The 26,725-nt window shown below is 36.5% G+C and overlaps 1 protein-coding gene across 1 annotated transcript in view; it reads left to right on the top strand.

Annotated features, from left to right (window-relative positions):
- The window catches only part of LOC128108497 (actin nucleation-promoting factor WAS-like), a 246,634-nt gene extending 220,303 nt beyond the window's left edge, over positions 1-26,331 (top strand). The window contains exons 2-3 of the transcript XR_008217489.1: positions 18,253-18,444; positions 20,884-26,331. The gene's annotated coding sequence lies outside the window, so the exon portion shown is untranslated. The remainder of the gene's footprint in view (positions 1-18,252; positions 18,445-20,883) is intronic.
- The last annotated feature ends 394 nt before the right edge of the window (positions 26,332-26,725 follow it).

The raw sequence follows: 26,725 nt of genomic DNA on the forward strand, positions 1-26,725 counted from the left end.
TGAGACACCCAAGGTATTTAGAAGCCATCGTAGGACACTGGCAATGAAGCTGATCAGGAAGAATAATGCCTTCCACCCTTTATCAAATAGCATTTTTGGTGCTAAACTTCTGTTTTCAATGCACAGTGCCTTTAATACAATATAGTTCTTTCAAGATGTTTAGGATGAGTCAAGATTTTATTTCATGTACGTATGTGTTACTTTGGCTTTCAAAAGAAAAGACATCAAGGAGAGGTCATTTGTAACCAGCTGGCTCTAACTGTCCACTGGGCCATTACCGCATCGTCTCTAGTCTCACTGTACAATTGTGTCAGATTAATTTTCTTTGCGTGGTGGCCCTTCATTTTTTTGTTTCCTGCCTGGATGTGTAGTTCTGAATCCTACTGCTTATCTTTTCCTTTGGTGAAAAATGTATCAGAAAGTAAAAGAAAAATTGTATCCATCACTGTTTTTATATGGTTGGAAAGGACCAGAAGCCACATTTCAGATACATGTTGAGATTGAAATGTTAAGGTTCAATTTTCAATGACCTATTACTCATATTTTGTTGTGGAACATTCCTTTACACTGTGTGAATATATGTCGCTGTAACTGGTTTAATAAAGAAACTGACTGGCCAGTAGCTGAACAGAATAAGGTTAGGCACGAGAGCCAGACTAGGAGAATGCTGGGAGGAAGAAGTGGGGAGTCTGGAGTTGCCAGGAGACTCAGAGGGAGCAGGACATGCTGGAGAAAAGGAAAAGCCATGAACCACATGGCAATACATAGATTAATAGAAATGAGTTAATTTAGGTTGTAAGAGCTAGTTAATAATAAGCCTGAGCTATCAACTGAGCATTTGTAATTAATATTAACCCTCTGAGTGATTATTTGAGAGTGGATGTGGGACAGGAAAACTCCACCTACAACATTTAATTCTACATTGTTAATAATTTATAATAAACCTTTAAAATGTAACTGAAATTTGGGTATGTATGCTATTTAAAATCTGTATGATTAATTTAGTGGCATTGTCACTATATTTTGATATGTGTGAATCTTCAGTATTGATTACTAGACAATATTCACTTGACAACAACAACAACAACAAAAGCATTATAGCAAAAGAGGCAGAATGGTCAGTGCTATGTTCATCCATTTCACAACCATCAAATAGCTTCATGATGGCTTTGGGATTAAAAGTCTACAAAAATGTACTTATCACAATTGTATTTAGATGATTAAAAATACTATAAGAAAGTGAGTTTTAAGGTCTGAATTATGTCCCTCCTCTTTCTACCAATTCATATTTGAAACTATAATTTCAGTTGCTCAATGCAACTAGATTTTGAGACAGACTATTTAAATGAGTAATTTAGCAAAGTGATGTCTTTAGGGTAATTACTAATCCGATATAACTTTTTTTTTATTCATTTTACATACCAACCACAGATCCCTCTCTCATCCCTCCTCTCGCTTACTCCACCTCCATTCCCCCACCCCACCCCCCTGCAACCCATTCCTCATCTTCCTCCTCCAACAGGGTGAGTTCTACCATGGGGGAACAGCTAAGCCTGTATACTTTTTTTTAAAAAAAAAAAAAAAAAAAGGCCGGGCGGTGGTGGCGCACGCCTTTAATCCCAGCACTCAGGAGGCAGAGGCAAGCGGATCTCTGTGAGTTCGAGGCCAGCCTGGTCTACAGAGTGAGTTCCAGGAAAGGCGCAAAGCAACACAGAGAAACCCTGTCTCGAAAAACAAAAAAAAAAAAAAAAAAAAAACACAAAAAAAAGAAATGTAGAAGCCGGCTTGATGTGTGTCACTGAGATCAAGATGCAGTTTCTATATTTTCAGGCTAATACTGCTCCAATGGAAATTTTATATCACTTTAACAGGAAAAGTCTGCATTAACTCCGTGTTCATAAGCCAAATTATAAACAGACTTTGCTTTCTCCAATATGCACATAACCTCTGCTTGTCCCCACGGCGAGTGGTTGTTATGGGTCAAACAGTACAAAGATAATTGTAATAACAACTGTTAATCATAACAAGAACAAACGGGGGGAAGATAATACGATGACAACAGCATGTATACATAAATTACACTAGTAACACTTGACTAATCCATTATACATTTCAGGGACAAACACTAAGCATAGTAAAAGCAAGCGAAAGAGAGGGTTACCTGTGTCTATACTGGATTGAAACGGGCTGATTCCATGGTCTGGGCAAAACTGATCATATTGGCTTTGCCTTAACAAAACCTTAAGAAAACTTGATGGTTTGAAACTATTTACTTACACCTAGGTCTTCCATATACCAACTAACTAGAGGAAACTTCATCTCTACTATACTGCAGAGACCTTCCACAACAGAGAGAGATTTTTTTCCTTTTGACTACACCAAATTGGCTTATTTTTTTAATTTAAACATCTCAGGTTAAATATGCCTGGGCCTTTCCCAACAACAACTGATGAAATACATGCAGCAAATAGAAAACTTGTCAAGGTCCTACATTTCAACAGCAGAGTCCTCTGCTGAAGATTCAGGTTTCCACTACTTAACACATCACACAAGTATCTAAATAAATGTTTTAAAGTTATACACGATGGGTACAGAATGGTGTGTGCTTAAGTATCTGTGTATGTGAATGTGCTCTATGACTGAATAGCTGAATATTTGCTATCTTTACGTTTTGATGCCTGTGCTTCCCTTATTACATCTATTTCTCTCACTTTCAACCCACTTCTTTATATCACCTTTTTCTTCTTGTTCTCAATCATCCATTTTCTTGAACCCACTGCCCTGTGTTTTCCACCCCTGCTTTTCTTTTCTTTAGTTTATGCCTAAGCTGGGCATACTCCTAGCGGCTCAACATTTCACTTCTTTACTTCATCACCACTATCCCAGCACACAATCACTGATAGTTCATGGCTCTGTGAGTTTTGTAAACATACAAAGAATTCCTAGATACTCTTTTTCTATCTCCCAGGTCTTCAAAAGATTGATTTTTCAAAACATAAACCAAAATATGACATTTCTGCTATTGTATATATTAAATGCATGATTAGAGTCACAAAAATACATACATGAAGTTTGTAAAATACATTTCATATTCACATTGTATTAAACCTTAAAACCTTTGTATTGTGCTATGAGATTCAGTTATAGATCAAGGAAGTGGATTAATATTAAGCTGGGACCTGGTGGGTCAGCATTCTTAGAAAGTTTACTGAGTGGCAGTAACAGTGGCAGGAGACAATGGCTCCAGATGACTCATTGTCGTTTACACTGGTAATGCACTTTTAAGAAAAATCTTCAGAGTTCATTATCGACCCATTACTATGCTAATCCACACAGTCTAATTGGAATTGATATTGCTGTATGCATTATTATCATTAGTGTGCTGAAATCTAGTGTCCTGCCAGAATGAAGAAATTAAAAGAGTAAGAGAGGGAAGTAATGGTCCATGTCAATAGATAAAAATAAATAAATTATATGCCACTAGCTAGATAAATACACTAGTGTGGCTTCCAAAAAAAAAAAAAAAAAAAGAAGACTCTATATCTCTACTCACTTTTCTGTTGTTCTCATTGATGAACCTATATATTAACAAGAAAATTGATGAATTAAGAGCTAAAGTCTACAGAGGACTCATGAAAATTGATGTTTAAAATCACTGCTCGGCCGGGCAGTGGTGGCGCACGCCTTTAATCCCAGCACTCGGGAGGCAGAGCCAGGCGGATCTCTGTGAGTTCGAGGCCAGCCTGGTCTCCAAAGCGAGTTCCAGGAAAGGCGCAAAGCTACACAGAGAAACCCTGTCTCGAAAAACCAAAAAAAAAAAAAAAAAAAAAAAAAAAAAAAAAATCACTGCTAAATACAAATAAATTGATCACATGGAAGTTTTTCTTTTAAGGCTTTATATTTTCCAAGTATAAGTACATGTTATTATTAACTTTCATTTACTGTTCTTTATCTATAATCAAGATATACTGTTGAGAGTTATCTTATCCATCCTAGCGGTTTTAATTTCTGTCTCTACCCTGGTAACTCTAAAACTTATAACACTGTCATTGCTTGTGACATCAGTGCATGTACGTACACATATATGCACATACATGAAAGCTTGCTAAGTATCAACATTTAGATGTTGAGTAGGTACCTCAAACTACACAGAGAATCCAATTCAACAAATCCCGTTGGCCCTATTGACTCCCTCTGCAAAGTGTTTCTACCTGCCGAGCTGCTCCCTCTAGATGAAGCTTCAGTACTTAAAGTGTACATCAAACCCTGTCTTTCCTTGGTGCTAGGCCCACTGTAGTTCCAATCACACTCAAAACTAAATATCAGCTTCCAATCCCACCAAGGGACAGTGACGTTTTCTCTACATCTTCTTCAGCATTCATTATCAGCTGTTTTATTGACATTAGCTATTCTGTCTGAAGAAAGAAGAAATCTCAAAGTTGCTTTGATTTGCATTTCCCTAATCACCAGAGATTATGAGCATTTTTGAAAATATTTATTGGCCATTTTTCTTTTTCTTTCTTTTCTTTTCTTTCTTTCTTTTTTTTTTTTTTGAGAACTATGTTCGAATTGCAAGTCCATTTTTTTTTTTTTTTTTTTTTTTTTTTTTTGGTTTTTCGAGACAGGAATTCTCTGTGTAGTTTTGGTGCCTGTCCTGGATCTCACTCTGTAGACCAAGCTGGCCTCGAACTCACAGAGATCTGCCTGGCTCTGCCTCCCAGTGCTGGGATTAAAGGCATGCACCACCACCACCTGGAACAAGTCTGTTTTTTTTAATGAGTAGTTTGTTCTTTTATTTTCTTGGTGGGCTTTTTCTTCGATTCTGTTTTTTGAGTTGTATATATATTCTGAATAATTTCCTCTGTCAGATGCATAGCTCACAAAGATTCCCTCCTATTCTGTGGGCTTCCTTCCATATATGTAAAAACGGTTAAAGAAAAATACACTAAGAATTGGAGAGAGGAAGAAGAATACATGGGAGGGACTGAAAGAGAAAAGAGAAGGGGGAAATAATTTAATGATATTATAACCTTAAAAAGTTATTGTAAAAATGTGAAAGACAGGTAATTGTCAAGACCTATACTTGATTACAAATTTGTTTGTAGTAATCATTGGAAAAGATATACATATATCAAAATATCACATACATACTAGTGTAGCTAGAGTTTTCCTGCCTGGCCCACAGTCAGGACAAATCTCTCTCACCTGCCAGTCCCACAGCCACTCAGACCCAACCAAGTAAGCACACAGAGACTTATATTACTTATAAACTGTTCAGTCATTAGCTCAGGCCTACCATTGTCTAGCTCTTACTCTTATACTCAGCCCATTTCTGTTAATCTATATGTCACCATGTGTTCCATGGCTTTACCTGCTGCCTCTACATGATGCTCCCTGGACGGCAGGCTGGCATCTCCTCCTCTCTGCCTTCCTGTTCTCTCAATTCTCCTCTCTGCTAGTCCTGCCTATACTTCCTGCCTGGCTACTAGCCAATCAGTGTTTTATTTATCAATCAATCATCCACAGCATACTAGTTATATTTAATTATATTTTAATAAAGCCAAAGACTAAAAACATTCTTAAATATTATAAATCTAACAATTGGGCACGACAGATCTATATAATTTGACACCTAGACACTCTGCAATTTCCCCCTCTGTCCTTCCCATTTACTGTTCTCCAATGACTCTGGGCTCCTCACTTTTTCTTAAATATGCAAAAGTCCCTACCCTGGAGAATTTTTGCCTTTGTGATATTTATTTCAAGAAATACTTTTCTTTCAAGTATCAAAATGGTTCATTCACCAGGCATAGTGGCACAAACCTTTAATCCCAGCACTCGGGAGGCAGAGGCAGGTGGCTCTCTGTGAGTTCGAGGCCAATCTGGTCCAAAAAGCAAGTTCCAGGACAGCCAGGGCTGTTAGAGAAACCCTGATTTTAGTGACCTAAATAAATAAATAAAAAGGTTCGTTCAATCCATCTTGGCTTCTTTACATTCTATCACAGAAGACACTCCTAACCATGCTACCTAAATGAGTAGAGAGGACATGGGGAAAGGAGAGCATGTGGCGAAGCACCAGTGTTGTTCAGGTGCCAAAGAGAAGGCAGGAGCAGCCCTAGGCGAGTGCCTACATGGTGTTTTCTGCAGAATGCAGTGGGCAAGGCACAGAACACAAGTTCAAGACTGGCTAGCTCTGAGAGGTGCCACAGGCTTTATAGCATAAAAGAAGTCCCTGCCTTCTGGCACTTTGCTCTGAGATGTTGAATGCATGTGAAAGTAATCTTTTTTTATATTATTTTTTATTAAGAGATTTTCTCTTCCTTTTACATACCAACCACAGATTCCGCTGTCCTCCCTCCTCCCAACCCAACCCAACCCAACCACCATTCCCACCTCCTCCAAGGCAAGGTCTCCCATGGGGAGTCAGCAGAGCCTGGTACACTCAGTTGAGGCAAGTCCAAGCCCCTCCTCCCTGCGCCAAGGGTGTTCAAAGTGTCTCACCATAGGTACTAGGCTCCAAAAAGCTGGCTCATGTACTAGGAATGGATCCCATTCCCACTGCCTGGGGAACCCCTAAGCAGTTCAAACTAAACAACTGTCTCACTTATTCAGAGGGCCTAGTCTAGTACCATGGTGGCTCCTCAACTATTGGTCCACAGTTCATGTGTCTCCACTAGTTTGGCCACTGGTCTCTGTACTTTTTCCAATCATGGTCTCGATATCTCTTCCTCAAAGAATCCCTCCTCTTTCTCGTCAATTGGACTCCTGGAGCTCTGCTTGGGACCCAGCCATGGATCTCTGCATCTGCTTCCATCAGTCACTGATGATGGTTCTATGATGACAGTTCGGGTATTCAGTCATCTAATCACCAGAGTAGGTCAGCTCAGGCACCCTCTTGACCATTGCCAGTAGTCTATGGTGGAGTCATCTTTGTGGGTTCCTGGGAGCCTCCGTAGCACTCTGCTTCTCCCTAACCCCATGGTGCCTTCATTTATCATGGTATCTCTTTCCTTGTTCTCCTCTGATGTGTAGCAGCCCAATAAAAAGGTGGTTATCGTAAGAGTTCTGAATTGATGTTAGCTTCTGAAATCTGAAAACTCATGGTCCTATTTCTCTATGAATTGATTAACACTGAGAAAGTCTATCCTTTGTAATGGTCCAGATGTCAAAGCATCAGGATACAGAAAAGCCAGCACACAGTGCCATCCTCATGTTTAGCTTTAGGGTCTTCATATATCGCCTCCCCATCTGACTTTGCAATGATTTTGTTTTGACTTGCACCATCCAGATCTAAGATGAAATTCAATAAAGGAATCTTTCTATTTTACAGACATGGCCCCAGTGTGTTAGACCAGGGTCAGATAGAAAAAGTGCAAATATTGAGTTAACCACTTCCCAAATGAGTATATGAAAGCTGCCTATCAATGGTTCTCAAGAAAAGGCAATTTTGGTCCCCACAGACATTTAGCAGTGCCTAAAACATTTTTAATTATCACCTTGGGGAGGAAGGATGCCATTGGCATCCAGCTGGTGGAGGTCAGGTGCATTGTTAAACTTCATGTGGCACAATAGCATTTGAAATGAATAGAATTGTCTGGTATAAATGTTATTAGGGCCACAGCTGAAAACTTCTCAGGTTAATGATTTCACTTCAATGATCTCTAAAATGTCATATAAGTGAACAGTGTTAGTCATAGATAATTTAGAACCAAACTTTCTCACTTACTTATAATGTTTAATTGATACCTATTAAATAAATAAGCTGCTATTATTAAAAATATTTCAACAATGGATACACCTTGAAATGCAATGCACTTGTAAAATATTTCCTATTTCATGTTCTCTCAGCAACTAAAAAATAAATTAATATTTATTATGCAGATTATAAGTAATTGTTCCATGAAAATCAAGAATATGCATTATAATAATGCCAATGATCACAGACATTACTTTTTGAAATAATCTGTGTGTTTGGCATATTGATAGATTTTGACATACTTTATCTAAATATTTTAAAGTGTTTCCAGACCCACTATTACATATGACATTTTGTTTCAGGCTCCAGGAAAGAGTGGTAAACAAATAAAAAACCAAAAAACAACAACAACAAAAATCAACCTGTTACCTTGTATCCCTCAGCTAACAAGCAAAAGGAGCAGGGTGGCATATGGAAGGCACACTGACCATTAGGTCAGAAGTGACATCCTTGCACCAACTCTTTAAAGGGAATTGATTCTATCCTACTTCACTTTTAAGAGAGTGGTTGATATAGCCTGGTATATTATAGAAGATACAAAACATTCCCAGTGAAAATTCATCCTTCAAAATGGAAAATGGGGAAAAGGTAGGTATCGTCACCTCATGACAATGACAAAATCCTATTAAACAGTGAGTATGAAGAATCCTGTCTGTTCTGCCCTTTGCTTATATGAAGATTTTGTCATCTGGAGGGAGCCATACTGTCCATTGTCCTCAATAGCAAGCACTAGGTCCTGCACAATTGAAGGTGTGGGGAATATGCAATTTTGTGGGTTTGGAATCTACAGTTATCTCAGATTGTTTATTTTTATGACGGATTATAACTAAGGGCTCCAGACTAATTAACTCTTATAACTTATTTGAGGTTAAGGTTATGATTTCTTAGGAGAAAAAAAAACATAAAAATGCTGAAATGTGGTTCCTAAGAACATTAAAATATTTTCTTTTGGTACACTCAGTGGCATAAACCATACACAGATGAGTAATCACATCTTCCATGTCACCATGTTTTCCCCTCCAACATCTCCTCCTAACTAGAAAATTTCCCATGCAATTGCTACTATATTGAGTGGGATAAGACAATGCACTGAAAAGACATGTCTTCAGTTTTACATGACAGTAAAACTGAGTCACATTTTGTAGACAGTGCCTATTCCCTCAGTGCCTTTTGGGGTCTTCTTTCCTAATATTTTAACCACAGAAATGACTGACCGGCCTTATAATCACAGTGCATCAGTCTGTCTTTGTTTTTGTTGTTGACAAACAGGGACTCTGGCTTTGTGCCTTTTATTTGCCACTCAGATCCACTCTGCTAAGCCACTCAACAACTTGGAGTGCTTTCTGATCCTGTAGACCACTTTTAACATAAGATTCTCCATCAGGTTAAACAAGTGACTGTTACAAATTATCATAAGATCATTGGTTGATCAAACAATGAAGGTATTTTTAATTGCACTGCAGTTCTGGGCATGGCTTGTGACACCTCCCTCTACATGAGAATCCAGACTTAACTTTCCTCCCATGGTCTTCCTTTGCAGAGGTGTTGGTACCAAGCTGGTAGACAAGGGAGGTTCATGATGCAAACTATTTATGAGAGGATACATTGATTAATTTTATAAAATCTTTTTATAAGAATGTAATTCCCAAATTTTAGCATAGCTTTTCTTTTTATTAATTCCTTGAACTTTATCATATTTTATGTGTCATTTTAAAAAAAAGCAAATCAAATACCAAATGCCAAGTTCCATGTTTTATCACCTAGCAGCTGAAAGTAATCCACTAAATCCACATAGCTATTTAGATCTTAAATTATCTCTGGATTCCAAACTCTGTTCAAGGTTTTCAACTTATACTATTACTAACTCTTTGCAATCACCCATGACCTTCACACTGAGTTCCTTTGATCCTGAGTCTTCCTTTTGTGACTCACCTTCACCTTCTCCAGCTTCTTACTCTCCATCTTCCTGGTGGTTACTTGGTTTGTTTTCTGATTTTGCTAACTCTATGCATGGAATCTCTATCTGCTCAAAGTGAATACACCTCAGTAGCCTGCCCAATTGACAATACTTCAATCTCTCTGATTTATGAAGAAAGCATTGACTTATATCATCCCACTTAGAATATGCTATAAGCTATAGATAGAACTCAAAACTGGATAAACATTATAATAACATTCAGTAATAATGAAGCCTATGTGACTAAAGATTCTTCTGTTTCTTCACATAAGAAGCCCTGTCTTTATTCTAATGGTGCTTGGAAGGTTTTGACTTCTGATAGCTTACTGAAGTATTACAATCACCTTTTCCCAAGGGCTCTAGGACATCATTCTCCCTGTCCTGTGGTGCCTGAACTCATTGAGTCTTTTGAAGCAAGAAACCTTTTCAGTATATAAACTGATCAGAAGTTAGAGTCACAGAATAGAAGAACACTCAGAATATTCAGAGGGTTTCTGGCTACAAATATTATCCGGAGACTTGCTACACAAAGTGTTATGTGCACAAAAGCAACACACGGGGACTGCTACAAATGCAGATTATCAGGTCCCCTCCACACATGAATTTCTTATGGTAATGAACTATTTCTACGCATAATAAAGTTCAATTTAAAGTTCTATGAAGTTCTATTATAAAAGGGCATGTTTTAAATATTCTCTTGACTTTCCATACTCATATCTGACACACTCTACCTACGGATGTGCATACTTGTTCTGAATTACGCTTCATAAAAGAATTTATTCATTTAAAGTATAGAACCTTTATATTTTATACATTAAAACATGCAAAATTCACAGCATATGTTTCCCATGAATTTTATGCCCTTGCATTTTAAAATGTTCGTTCTAGATTAATTTGAGGAAACAATAAAACCATGGCTTCCATCAAAACGATGTATGCAGTGTAAAATAGTTCTAACCTGCAGAGTTGTTTTAAATATAATGGAGAAGGAAATCATCCTTGGCATAAAGCACATATAGTGTTTGTCATCATACATTTTTATGAGCAAAAATAAACAGAAAATCTTGTAAATTGCCCATTGAAAGAGTATAATTTTTCTTATTCTCTTAAAAGAAAACTGGAATCTAGTATCCTTGTTATTAAATTAGAAGTTTTTCCTCTTTCTCTTTCATTAACACTTAAATAATAAGCAGTAAACTTTTCTTTTACTCCAATACCCCAGAAGCTTAATATACTCAACATATTTTATGAGGCAAGCTCCCAAACAAAATATATGTGTTTAACAAAATGAAATTCGCAAACCTTATATGGTAGATTGACCTTTGCATTTAATTACTTGTTCCAAATGCAATTTTTCTTTTACAATAGCAAAATTCTGAAAAATTCTTCACAATTACTCCCATTAGAATTTCAAGCAAATTGTATGCAATTGCTTTTTGACTCCCAAATGTATTTTTAAAATGACTGTGTGCTTCTGTGTTGAGCAAGTCAGAGTGCCATACTGCAAGTGACTGGATCTTTCTATGAAAATATAATTTTTGCAATTAGAAATTGACTCCTCTCCCCCCATTACTATTCATTGATTGCCTTACAGTTTTATTGCTTCTTAAGCTTTGTCCCAAAGGACGTAGCTAGTGTCTTAAGAGTCACATTTTTTAGCTGCTAAAATGTTGTAGGTTTTCTCTTGCCTTTCTTTCATGTTTAATTCTAACTATTGCTCTCTCCTTTAGAAATTTCTGTCTAAAGCCCTCGCCATAAACCTGGCAAGGCTGTGTACTAGCCACATAACTTTGTCTTCTAGAAATCTATTTGTGAGGCTCTTGTGCTCTCCCTTTCATGTGCTCTCACACCGCTTTGATCATTCCTCTTGAGAACCTCACCCCTCCAATTACGCCTCTACCTTTTTTAGATTACACATCTTTGACCGTCCGTGGGATTTTTCTATCAAAGCAGAGAGTGCCTGACTTAGGCCTTCTTTTGCCCTTATTGATTTTTTTTTCCAAATCACAAAAGAAGCAAAACCTTTTTATGTTCCCACTTTCAATAAAATTGTATCAGGAAAAAAGCACAGCTTAAACTTTCTCTAAGTTTTACTTCCATGATCTGAGTAGTCTGTGTCCTTGGGAGCACTGTTCAGGGCTCTGCTCAATTCCCCAAGCATCTTCTTGAGTAACACAAAAAGATGTCAATTTAAGCCCTAAAATAACACACAGTGGTAGCATTTTTATAGAAGCAAGTAGATCCCCTTTCAGCGTATTAGGAAATAACCTCTTTTGACAATGTGAAAGAAGATTCTAGAGGAAGTCATCACTACTTATTCAGCAACATTGGCCTTGAGTAACTTCCAGTCACATGAATTATATAAATTTCCCGGTACCCTGAGCTTTTTCTATATTCCCAATCACCATGTGTGTCTAAGTAAAAAAGAGACAACTGCCCACAGCAAACGGGGAGCACTGGTTTTCCTGACACTAGTTTGATAGCTTGAGGCATCCAAAGTCTTATTTTATTGTCTTCTTTGTTAGTTCCTACATGATACTCAGCAAAAACAATGCTGTTGGAGTGGTCTTATTAATGATCAGTTAAATTATCCCATGGTAAGAAAAATCTCACTGATGTTGACTGTGGTCAGGAACCCAGGCTGCAATTATTGTGCACTGTTCCAAGTTATTCTTTACTGTTATAAGTTCACTGTACAAATGACATCACTGTGGAAAGAGAAATATGTAGGGAAACGGTTTCACTAAATAGTTCTTACATTGATAAAGAAGTGTACAACAATTTGAACTTTAAAAGAATTACTTAGCTGGGCATGGTGGTGCATGCCTTTAATCCCAGAGCTCAGGAGGCAGAGGTAGGCAGATTGAGACCAGCCTGGTCTACCAAGTGAGTTCCAGGACAGTCAAGGCTATTACACAGAGAAACCCTGTCTCGAAAAAAACAAAATATAAATTACTTATACATGTATGCCTTTAAAATTTTATGTTCAACTTAAAGTTCAGTATTAAGTCAGTTTTTACTGTGCTCCTCTGTAAAGTAAAAATGTTCACTGTTCCCTTTTAATGTTCTCATATGGTGGAGGGGATCTAGAGGTTGCAGAGGATCTGTCTTTTAAGAACACTGATTCTATTTATTTGGTCAATACTTGCCACTTCCCCCAAAGTCCTGCCAGCTAATGCCATCACTATGGGGGTTAGTATTTCAAATTATTAATTTAGGGAAGACAAAACATCCAGAGCAACAGCAAAATGCAAATTACCTTTGAAGCATGTTAGTAATCCTATTTATGATGCATAAAACAAAAATTAACAATTATTCTTAAAACAATTAGAATATTATACAGAGTGTTCATCTGACCTCAATATAGTCATTGCCTCAATTGAAACAAACCATCTTGACAAATTCTTTAAAAATGGAACAGAACAATTTCTTCATCCATTAGTCCTCTACTGGGGTACATGAACCTTTGTGAAAAGAGTTAAAACTCAGGATTACCAGAATCATTTGTGTCAGATGTACATTATGCTGTACATTGAGATATGGGTAGTAATGAATTTAGTCTTCTCTAAACAGAATTCTGGGTTCCTGATGGGTAATCTTCTAAACTGTCAGATTTTTTTAAGTTGGCAAGATTGGGTTCCTCAGACCATACCTAAATAAGGTTTACTAAATAAGGTAACTCAGGATCTGAAATCAAGCAGAAATGCTATATCATTTTTAGTAACTCCACCTTAAGATTTCAATTGATTGTCTATCTCTGATCCCGAGCAGGAAATATAAATGATTCTACTCCAAATAAGTCTATTCCTATATGCAAAATGAAGAAAATGACTATGATTACAACACTTTTTGGAAAGTACTGTTACTATATGGGTAAAGAGGAATGCAAAGGGAGGCATATAAACTTGAATATTTGAACTGAGTACAGAATATATATCCCAGAGTTTTAATGAATATACTGTACTTACTGTAACACATCAATGAGGTTATCATTACGATGCTTTGGAGAGGCAATCTGTTCATCTGGTTTGCTTGAAAGTTGCTTCTCATTTGCCTTAGAAGCAAACTATACCAGGTATCAAAAATACTGTAACTAAATAAAATATATTTTATAAAGTTTATTACAATGTAGTATTACTTGTCTATATGTTAGCACTGCAGATGGGGCAATAATTAAGGCTCACATGAAACTCCTATTCAAGGAATTTATATTTTATTAAGGGGATTGACAATGGACACTTAGGTAGTACAAACTGGTTAATATATCTGGGTGCTTGCTCTAGCCTCCTGTTGGCTCCTCATTTATTGTGATCTCTGTGAAAAGAATTCTTAGGGATACAGAAAGCATAAATGTAGAAGACGGGCAAGATTTATTGCACAGTAAACTGAACACTTTCAAGGGGTTAGAGTGGGCAATGGCCAGAGGAACTACTGCACCGAACGTGAAAGCAGCCTTTTTACTGTTCTTAACAAACAGCTTTTCCTGGGGGCATTTTCCTTTCCAGGTGATTCACTGACCATGTGGATTAATGCTTGAGGAAAGGAGGAATGATATGCCGTGCTTGTTACCCGAAAGCCTCCAACTAGATAATTATTTTACAAGTTTTAGATAATTTTCTATTCATGGCCTTTCAGCCAATTTAGAACCTCTTTTCTGCACCCAGTACAAAAGCTATGATCCAGATCCTGTTCTTTAGACTTCAAATCCATCAGGCTATTTTAGGTCCTTGTTTTACCCATTATCACAAAGGGGTCCATCCCCAATGATCTTCAAATGTCTTAATGTTTAGTTATCTATACAACAGTTAATAATATGTGAAGAAAAAAGTAATTAAAATTAGAAGATCAATGTGAAAAAGAATGACTGCTTTGCTATTCTTGGTTAGAAGGAGGAGAGATGTATTTGTGAACGGGATATTTATGTAAAAATCCTTTTTTTAGTATATTTAAAATTTAAATATAATTACATCACTTTCCCTCCTCTCTTTCCTCTCTCCAGGCCCAACCCAGCTATCCTTCCATTGCCAACATGGTAATTGCATAAAGGTGTGCTAAGTAGCACTCACATGTCAGTGGCAACCAAAAGCTCTCAAATTGGACTTGAGGCCCACTCAGCGTAAGGGAAATCATGCCTGACAGTGGAATTCTAGCCTGCTTCCTGAGGCTAATGAAGTCATAGATTAGAAAATAATTCACTATAGCCAACTTGCTAGACTAGTATAATTCTTTACTATATTCTAAATTGCAAAGATTTATGTATATATTAATACAAAATTTTTATTAAGTTTTATATTCAAAGATAAGTGTAGCTACCACCCCCACCCCCATCAAAGAAGGCTGTATTTAGAGCCAATGGAGAATATCACAGAAAACCACAGAGATCTGTCAATTGTGGGGAGCCCAGACTCCCACATCTATTCATACCTTCTGCATCTATTGCTCAGGGTACATCACAGCAGAGAGGGTGAAAAGAGTGTAAGAGCCAGAATAACAGGAAATCGGCTCTGAAACAGCTTGCTCTTTCTAGAAATGGCTGCATAAACAAAACTAGAATGACGGCACTATCAATGGACATGTTAACATGCAAGGGAGATTTTTTTTCTGCGTCCCACCCCTACACAGAGAATGACAGGGAAAAGGATACTTAGTCTCATATTGGAAGAATGAGCCCTCTTATTAGTTGCCCAATACATCTTGGTCAGACTTGAAACCATATGGACACTGCTAACAAAAACAGATTTCAGTGAGTGTATTTATGTGTGTGTGAAATTCTTAATGAAAAAAGCTGAAGAGTCAATGGAAGGATTGGGAGGAAAATTCCAAGCATAACATAAGGCTACTACCAAGGCCATAGGGGAGGGAAAGATTTAACAAATTTAGAAAAAGATAGTAAAACTAAAACATTATTAGCCAGTGAGAAGGATTTATGAGCAGATGTCTGAGAAGTGGGAGAACTAGACCATGTGGACATTTAGGATTTGAAGTCTGATGGGAAGCCAGTCGGGGGGAGTAGAGGCTGTGGAGAAGGAGAATAAGAGAGGAATTATTTAGGGAATACCATGGGAGTCCACATGAGAGAATAATGCTGAAGAGTAAACCAGGAAGGTGGGATAGAGAGATGGGAACAAATTTACTGCAGGCATAAATCCCATAAATCCAAAATCTGGATTTATGGATGATGGAGACCTTTTGAGTATAGGTAATCATAGTGAGTGCCTGTGTCTGGGTTATGTAAAATGGTGAAAACTGATGTGATTTGCTGAGATTGAAAACAGTGGAAGGAATTTTGTGGAAGGTAGACGTGCTGCAGTTTTATTATACATCTTAGTATTTGTCAGGTGTCATATCATTCTGAAATGTATAGAAGTACATTTGTCTAATAAGTTTAATATAGACAACATCTATAAAAAGAAATTTCTTCAAGATGTTAATAATTCTAAAGAATGTATAAAGCCTGTATTTGAACTCATTCTAGATCAGTACAATACTCAAAAATTTAACCTTTACTAAGTTAATCCTATATGATTGCCTTTATATTTTTAACATAGAATAAAGGTGATAGTTCAGTTTATGGATGATTTTTTTCAACCATAGAAGACTCTCACTCAGTGTAAGAATCGCAAAGGGTCTCTCTACTCTCACTCAGTGTCCAACATAAACACAGCAGGGCAGGAGCTAAGAAACATGTCCTGAAGAGCAAGACTTCCTGTTTTGTTGACTGAAGTTTCTGGAACATACAGAACATACTTCCTTTCTTCAGTATGTCCACTGTCAAAATCTTAATCTTTAGACCAAGAATTAGCTTGCCCTACATAATTGAATGGCATGAAATTTCATCTTCTTCAAATGTATATGAAACATTAGTTTCTAATAGAACTCTTCCCAGATAATGTGATTTCTTCTCTAAAAATATGTCCTATTCCTTTCACTATAATTTTTATAAATGACTTGAATATTCCATGACATGTATGGTTTCAAGCATGTTTTATCAAATATTAACAGATATGTAATATATAAAGATAATATTTTTCAGTTTCATTTTCTACTGTGCCCATAACACCTAGACCCAGGCCTTATTTAAGAACCACAAGTACAATCTCAAAATATGAAAATCTAGGCATTTACAACTATATAAACTATATATTAAATATTAAAGCATTAATGGGGAATTCTATGGCTGGACAAATTAGATATTATTAATATCTGAGAACACAATTATTAAATTCTCTAACCAATAGAAGAATTACTAAAGTTACAATAAAATATCATAGGTTGATTAAATTAGCTATCCATCACAAACACCGAGGGACTTCTGGCTTGAATACTGTAGAAAAGTCTTGTCTATCTCCCTCCATGGGAAATAGGACTTCGCCATATGGAACATTTTGCTGCCTCAAAGGATTCTGTACTTTGCTTTTCAGATAGTTATGATATCATTAATTTATAAACTTTAATCTTATTCTCAAGAGAACATTTATTTCCCTTTAGTATTTTCACTTAATGTAGAGTCTCTACATCAGCATATAAACCACAAGCTTTACTTATAATCTTATGGCTTAGCCAATCTGTCCTCCTCTGAGAATGCTATAAAAATGCATTTGTCTATAACAGCCACTGCGTCCTTGTATTTCAAATCAAGTTCCGTATGTGTTCTAATATAGCATCTGCCTAGAGATGATTAAACAATCTATAAGACATTGGCTAGATAAACTATTAGATCTCTATCTGAACAACTTGGAATCTGAATATGAAAGAATGACATACCAAAACAGGAGTGAAAGGAAGACAGATTATGGAACCTGGCGCTACCCAAGTCCTCAGCTTTCTAAGGACCAGTACTTCAGCCTTTGTGGATCTCTAGTTTTGTATCCATTCCCTATAGAGCCGCTTCAGAAGATGTTTCTGAAAGCCAGCATGACCAATCAAAGGACTGGAAAGAGACAGGAATAATACTCTCAATTACATCATCCTTTTTATAGTTTGGTGTTTATTATTTATTCGTTCATTCGTTTTGAGATAGCATTTCACTATGTAGACCTGGCTGGCCTGAAACTGTATGTAGACAAGGCTGACTGTAAACTCACAGAGATCCTACATCTTAGCCACCAGAATGAGAGATTCAGGACTTTTATTACTATGCCTTTTATTACTGTTTTGTTTCTAGAATTTTCTGTCTTAGTATATTTTATTCTAGTTGCTACATATTTGAAAAATATAATTAACTATATTTAACTAAGCTGCAAAAATAGTAAGCAGTAAAAATCTGTGATAAACAGTACATCATTTTGCTGTTTGTTTCTGTTTGGTTTTGGTATTTTTTCCTCTAAAAGAAAACTTTTTAGTTATATCACTTGGTATACTTTTCTTAAAATAGTGAATATTAATATTTTTTAATTCTCAATTTCTCTTGAATTTGGAAGTAGAAGTAGTTGTTTTATATGTCAAATCTAATATACATATAACTGTATATGTGTGTGATTATAATAATATATGTCAAATATGTGCTGTTATTTCTCTGAAGGCCCTGCTTAATTTTCAGGTAACTGCCACACATGCCTAGGACCTGCCCCTGGGGCGTGGCTGAGGGGGAGCCCTTTAAGACTTGAGGTGTGTATGTGTTTGCCCCTTCTGGATACCTCTGGTCTTGGAAGCTGGATGGAAGATGAAGCCAGAGTTCTCTGCTGGATGGTACCTCATCACTCCCGTATCCTGTAACCAACCCCTATTGGCTGTAAGTTATCCCAGAAATAAACCTCTCTTGATTACCAGATAAATTACGTGGAATTGCCTAGTTAAATACTGTTATACACTCTTCCTAGATACTACCTGAGCCTTAAATGGAGGAAGATTAATGTAGATGATTTATTTATTCATAACTGAGCACTCACTCACTTATACTTGACACTTTGCCCAGATACAAATTAACTGCTACCCACTACAAAGAGAAGCTTCTCTGACCAAAGACAAGAGCAACACAAATCTACATGCAAAAACATAAATATTTATAAGGCAGTTGACTGAATGACCATTAAACATAACAAAAGCAATAAGCTCCTTTCTAGGGCCTATTATCTTCCCAGTCTTGGACTTTTGACCAGGAGCATTGAGCAGGCTTAATATCCAGTTAGAAAGTGGCTGATTACCTCAATAACCATAATGTCACCATTATACCATTTGGCCCTACCAGATGGGTTGGTTTTATAGAATGCAGAATTTCAAGCTTGGTGTGATCAATGATGTGCTTTCTTCCTGAGAAGACTGCATCGAACATTCAGACACTATGTAAGAAAGCAGGAAGGAAGTTGCCTGATGGTTGAGTTTGATTTCTTTATGTCCTGTATCCCAACATGAATGTTTCTTCAGCAGTAGAGTATTGCCTAGTTATGCTGGCAGTCAAGAACAACAGAATAGTCTGTGTTCTCTCTAGTACTGCTGATGGTTCTCATAACTCTCTGGATGTATGCACTGCCTGACACTGAGGTTTTCTGTTATCAGACATGTCTTCGGAAAGCAGCTCTGTCCATCCATTGTTGGTACTTCTGCCCAAACTCCTTTTTAATATATATTATGATTTTAATTACCTTATAAGTAGGTGGATTTCCACAATGCTTCATCAACCATGCTTATTTTTACTCACCCCCATCACTCTGTTTCTTCCTCAAACTTTTTACTCAGAGTACTCACCCTATTCATGCCATTTATGATTCACCACTTCTGCTGATTATATTTTTACTTTGGTTGCTAGATCATAGGCCATGAATAGCTTTTTCATATGTCTTTTTGCTTAAGCCTTCCCCCACCCCTCATTTTTCTATTTCTCACCCCTTCCATATTTGAATCTTTGCTCCAGTACCTTTTCCATAATTACAATGAGCTAATATTTGAAAGACATTATTCTAGTGGAAAGATTACATGTTATACCTAGTAGGTAATGGAGCAGTACAAAGACACCATAGTTTGATGCAATAACTTTTTGATGCTATGGTCATGCATGTTGTACATGTGTGTGCCTTTTCCATCACAGTCTATGTGACTGGACTCTTACACAGATATATATATATAGCACAATCAGGGCTGGAGAGATGGCTCAGCCATTAAAGGCTAGGCTCACAACCAAAAATATATAGCACAATCATCATTACACAACAATCCAGTGTTTGTGTTCATAGTGCTTCATGAGCTCCATTCTTTATCTCATTAACTGATCATGAAGCAAAGCATGGAATGAAATGCAAAATTGTGACAAATAATATTTATGCTATAAATTATTTAATTTAAAATTTTAATATGAGATTCTTGCACTTGAAATCCATAGATCATCATTTCTGTTCAAATATTCTCTTGTATACGTATGTTGGTTTTGTATGTGTAGTGTTTGTATAAGAAAGGATTTACAAGAAGGTATTTTTTAACATTAATGAAATTTTCAAAAGTTAATTCATGTGGTCATTGTTTATATTCTGGAGAGTATTTTTTAAATTATTTTTTTCCAGCCTGATCACAGTTTCTCTTCCCTCCTCTCTTCCCTGTCCCTCCTCCCAACCTGTCCAATCCCCCACCCCCATCCACTCTTCCTCCTTTCTCTTCAGAAAAGGGCAGGCATCCCATGTATATGAGCCAACCATGGCATATTAAGGCTGGAAGAGGCAACTCTGTAGGAGGAAGGGGTCCCAAAAGCAAGTAACAGAGTCAGAGACAACCCCTGTTCCCACTGCTAGGAGTCCCACAAGAAGACTAGGCGACACAAATGTGCATAATATAAATGTAGAGTGCCCAGGTCAGTCTCATGCAAGCCCTCTGGTTGGCAGTTCAGTCTCTGTAAGCCCCTGTGATCCTAGGTTAGCTGATTCTGTGGGTTTCCTTGTGGTGTTCTTGGCCCCTTTGTCTCCCATAATCCTTCTTCCCTGTCTTCCACAGAGGGAGACTCCAAAGGTCTGCCTAATGTTTGGCCATGGGTCTCTGCATCTGTTTCTGGGGAGTATTTTAAACATACTTTTTAACTGAGGCAGTCACTGCCTGAGTGTATTATAACCATCTACTATTCAAAACCAGGCTTGAGATTTCACTGTTTCTCCATAACAGTTTGGTAAGAACAGGATTTGGCTGCAGTCTCCAGCACTCCATATGTTTGATTTAGAATGTTTTCCCTGTTGTCACTATTTTTTCACAGATGCAGAGATGAAAGGCAAAGTGGATGAAGCTGCCATAAAATACTAAGCTGTATTTTACAACAACTGCACAGTGACTACCAATGGATTTCTGCTAGAAGCTGCCGTGGCCAAGCCTTTTCTTTTCGCCTTTATATCTAGGAAGGGCAGAGGGAAAGAGCTGGAAACAACTTAAGACACCATGGAGGTCTTCATCTATCTTTAAAGAAAGCTAAATTTAACTCTCACTTAAAAAGAGAGTGAGTTTATCTTTTGCATTGAGGACCACAACAGCAAAAGTCAAAATTCCATTATAAATATCTTTAATTTATCTTGATATCTACTGATCAGTTAAGCTAGATACATACAAGGGATGTAAGCCAAGGTCCTTGCCCTTACCATTGCATAACAGATCTAAAGCATACTTGATTAAGAGCAACATATGTTACATCCTTTATGTGTTAGACAGCCTCATCATACTGCTGTGAAATAAGTATTATTCTTATACCTATTTTATAGAAGACAAAATTGATTTTCCCAAAGATATATATCCAAGGGTGCAACATAGGACTTATATCAAAGAAATTCTAAAGCCTTATATCAAAGTAATTCTAAAGCCCAGGCTCATTTATTAATACCACATCACCACTTAATTGTTTCTATCACTTTCTGATTTTACAAAGGATCTTTGGGCAGTGATTTGATCTGAAAAGACACATAAGCCATTAACAAGCTTAAGGTGTATCTAATTCTCTCATCATTATTTCTGCAAGGATACAGATTCATGATTGTTAAAACATATGAAAAAAATGAATAAACATACTACTCATACTAGACTATCCCCTAAACCCATGGTAGGCATTGCTAGCCAACATTAGCTCACTTGAAATTTAGCACTGAATTATTTATTCACAAAGATCTGATTATCAAAACTTCAGTTAACACATAGAATTAAGACTGCTTTGCTGTGGGATAATGCTCTTGTAAACTGACTTAATAAACACTGATTGGCCAGTAGCCAGGCAGGAAGTATAGGTGGGGCGAGCAACTAGGAGAATTCTGGGAAGAGGAAGGCTAAGTCAGGAGTCGCCAGCCAGACACAGAGGAGGCAAAATGACAAAGCAGAACTGAGAAAAGGTACTAAGCCACATGGCTAAACATAAATAAGAATTATGGGTTAAATTAAGTGTAAGACCTAGTCAGTAATAAGCCTGAGCTAATGGCTGAGCTGTTATAATTAATACAAGCCTCTGTGTGTTTACTTGGGGGAAGCAGATGGGAGAGAATTGTCCCAACTGCCAGCCAGCTGGGACACAGGACAACTTCCAACTACACTGTTTGATATTGTATCATCTACCCTAAGCGTCATTTCTCCATCCTCACAGATGTACTTTATACAGTATGCAAACTTAGTAAAGCATTTTGTATCATATAAATATCTTTATATAGCATCTATATTCATTCTCAAACAATCAAATTATTTACTTGAGTGTAGAAGAAAATTGTAACAGTTTCTTGAAAGTCTTAATAGGAAGTCTTAATGAAATTTCTGGCTCCATAGGTATAAACAATGTTCTCCAACATTTGTCTTAATGTAAATAAAGCCAAGCAAGGTAGAGAAAAGTCAAGCCCCACCACAATGAGTCACAACAGGCAGCTTTTAGAGTTGGGCCCCATCACAGCGAGCCATGAGTGGCAGCTTCTAGAGTGGCAGTATTGAGTAGTCACCACTGTACTTAGGTGATTTCATAAGTAGATACAAGTAACTACTTACAGAACAGGTGTTGCTTAATTGAAAAACAATTAGGTATAAAAATATCACTTTAAGTGAAATTATTCTGATTTAGAGACTCTCATTGATCAGGATGACAGGATGTACAAGCCTTTGGGGGACTCCATTTCTGTGCCTTAACATTTTTAAGGTATACACAAAGAGAATTCTCAGATAATACATTTACTTTAAAAGCAAGAGAAAAAGATTTCTCCAGATTTTTTGAAATATTATTTTAAAAACATAAACAAAGGGGAAAATACAGAGACCTACTTCATATCAGGAACACAAGGAGACAATCTTAAAGTTTGCAGCTGCTTAAACATGGGTTCATAAATTCTGAATATATATATACATATATATGTAAATATGTATATGTATATATATAAATATGTATATATATTTACACTTAAAAGAGTCTCAAGGATACTCCTCAAATTCTTAAACCTTATGTCATTAAACAATAGAATTATCCCTACTCTCAGACACCATATCTAAAGCTCAACTTCCACTGGCCTTTTGTAGCCACATGTCACTGGTATCTCCCCATATCACAGAGCTAACAGGAGCAGAGCAATTATTCTGGCCACCCTCATCCTCTTAGGTTTAGAGTCTCATCTTTTATCCAGATCAGACTATATCCATTGTCCTCTTTCCGCCTCATCTTACACCTTTGCGCTCGTTGGACTTGTCCAATTTATGCAGCCACTGAGCACATGCAAGGTGACCAGTATGCATCAGGAATCTCTAAGTATAAGATATATATTGCATATCAAATACTTCCTATGAAAACAGGAACTTAGGGACTCTGTATTGTTTTCCATGTTGAAACATAACATTTTGTATATGACAAATACATACCAAAATCCATTGCTAAAGTTATTTTCATTCTTTTTTTTTAAAATATGAAAATGAAAATGTTTAAAACTTCAGAAACAGTCCATGTTATAGTTCTTTGGACACAATTTCTCTAGTAAACTTTCAGTCACATTTGTTGATGAACTTTTGCTTCAAAATAATACTCATACTATTACTTATCTTATGGTGTATACATAAACAAGTGACTAAATTATCAGACCTTCTCCATGCTAAGAAGAACTTAGAAAGTCAAAACTCTAGCTGTCCTGATAGAAGCAAAGGGAGAAAAATATATATCTTCTTTTGTCTTGTATAACAGTGACTGAAAAAAAAAATACATAGTAAATTCCTCAGTTAGAAATATCTTGGCAGTATCAGCATTATGGTGCCATTGAAAGATGAACCCAAAGTAAGAAAAAATTACTGTTTCCTCCTGTTACAATAAATTACTTGTACCAGCTTTGTGAGTTACTCTGGCTTTCAGTTTCCATATCTTGGACATAGACAAACAATTGTGCTACTTCTTATTTATGTTCTCTGTATTGCGCTGGGGCCATCACCTTCTTTTTAATGTCTTTGGATGGGGAAATTATCAGTCCATTGTGGGGAAAACCAGACTCTCCAAAAGTTCCAGTGTTCTGTCTTTGCAGAAAGTTTAATGTTCTTTCAATCTCCTCATAGAGCATGGCTTTGTTTTATACCTGACTTCCTTTGTATTATTCCAATCAAGTGATTTGCACATTTCAGATTCTACCTGTGAATTTCAGTGGCCTCTTGGATTTCAAAAACTGGTCTACCAGAAGGTGCCAGGAGAGATTCTAAAGGAGGGAGGCAGCCTAAGTCCCACCCAGCTATGATACCTATGAACCACATCAATAACCAGCATAGCATAGTAACTCTGAGAGTGCAGTCATGTCATGCATACTTTGGTGGTAACAAACAGCTCTCTAATTGGACTTCATACTTGAAGACAAGAGTGAAACTAAACTGTGTCTGGTACTGGAAACCCAGAACTATTCAGTACTAGTAAAGTCATGGTTATTGGACTAATATAATAAACCAGCATAACCTCTAAAGACAATCTATATCTGTCTTTACACCCACAGATAAGTGTCATGTTCACTCCTCATCACAGAGAATTCTCTTTATAACAGACAGAAATTACTACAGAAAAATGCAACCAATAAAAAATGCAGAGTGGTGGAGCCCAGTACCAACAGATATATCTACAAAACACTCACACACATAAAGCTCAGAAAACATTGCAGAAGATGGGGTGGAAAATTGTAAGATCTGAGAGTTTACTATAAGAGTGTGTCTTCTAGTAATATCAAAAGTTAAACCCGTAAGTCTCACCAGCATAACTGCCTAAATGTGAGCCAAACAAGGATACCAATGGACACATCAAAGTTCATGGAAGAAAACACAAGAGTCCTCAACCCTACACAAAGAACTATAGGCAATTGAGAACAGCTAGAAGCAGGAGAGGTGGTCTTCCCCAGGGAAGAGCATACCAATTAGATGTCCAGTGGCAAACAATCAAGTCTGAAAACATAACACAAGTAATAGTATATGGATTGAGCAAGTATGTCTAGGAATGGATGTGTATACATTTATGCATGTATACATGTAATAACAATTAGTGAAAAGGGGGACCATTAATTTGAAGGAGAGTGGGAAGGAGTAAACTAGAGTGTTCGGAGGGAGGAAGGAGAAGGGAGAAATGTTGTAATCATATTACAATCTCAAAAAAAAATTAAAGAAATGATCCAACTTTTGTTACTTAGGTGATGAAAAAAGTTTTGATCTAGTGCCCAAGTTAAATAATATGGAAGTGATTTTTACTTGAAGGCAGATGTTTTTCTTTAGAACTAAGTTTGATGATAATTTTAACTGCCATGAATATAAAATCAATACTCATTTTAGAAGAACAAATAGAATTGGTTTTTCATTAAATTTGAATGGCTTGTAAAGGTCTGATAAGAACTCTTGTGTGCAGTCTTTCAACTATGTCTGCACACTAGAGCAATGTGGTATCCTGTATATATTTCACAAACTGTAGATTTTAATTTTGTTATAGTGCCTAATTTTCCTGAAATATTACATTCCTAAGCATATATCTCACATGGAAAATTATAATAAAGTTGTCATGACTCAGCTACTAGTCAACAAAGATACTATCAGAACATATTCTTGTATGGAGCATTACAAAAGATGTATGATTTCCATTAAACTAAACCACTTTCTTCTAAGCATTTAAACTGGAGCTCTCCATTAGTTCATCTATGTTTTATTAATCAAGTCTAATGTAGGCATTGTTATAATGATGTTTGATTTTTTTTTTAGATATTGACTTATTCCCTTTAAAATATTAAGGTATGATGCTATTAATATTTTATATTAGGAGATTTGATAGGAATAGTCATTACTCCAGTAGGCAGTAATAGAATTTGGGGGTTGCTAGTCCATCAAAAAAGATGTATTAGAGAATAGGGGAGACCATATAAAATTATTTTCTAGATATATTTAATAATTATGTTTGTGAACAAGAGGTCTACTCAAGAAATCTTGAAAAAATAGTCTAAATTTCACTGCCATTACTTTCATATCCCATACTATTATCTTCTACTTTAGAAAGATGAGGACATACACTCTGCTATGTTCATACAAAAAACAACTGACTGATAAGCAGTATTCTAATCTGTTATATTGACTGAATTGTCTAGTTCTATATAAAACAAATGAATGCAATAAAGAGAATTTGATGAAAGCATCTAAATACCTTCTGAATACATTTCTACAAATAATCACCAATTCAGTCTTTCTTCTGTCCCTGATCCATTTCTTGTCTTTGTGTTACTGAATACCAATTTTAAGTCATTTATTTTTAACCTTTTCTTTCTTTCTTTCTTTCTTTCTTTCTTTCTTTCTTTCTTTCTTTCTTTCTTTCTTTCGTTCTTTCTTTCTTTCTTTCTCTCTTTCTTTTTTCTTCCTTCCTTCCTTTTCTTTCTCTCTCTCTCCTTCCTTCCCCTTCCTTCCTTCCTTTCTTCTTTCCTTCCTTCCTTCCTTCCTTCCTTCCTTCCTTCCTTCCTTTCTTTCTTTTCTTGATGATTTCTTAATATGACCACACAAACTTCTAAGACACTTAAATATTTACCTTCATTACCTTCTATGGAAATTCTTTTGCTTTGTTTGGCTCACACATCTGTGATTGCTCATTCACAGGTTTATTTGGA

Source organism: Peromyscus californicus, unplaced genomic scaffold (assembly GCF_007827085.1).
Source record: "Peromyscus californicus insignis strain IS unplaced genomic scaffold, ASM782708v3 Scaffold_13__1_contigs__length_99412109, whole genome shotgun sequence".
Taxonomy (NCBI): domain Eukaryota; kingdom Metazoa; phylum Chordata; class Mammalia; order Rodentia; family Cricetidae; genus Peromyscus; species Peromyscus californicus.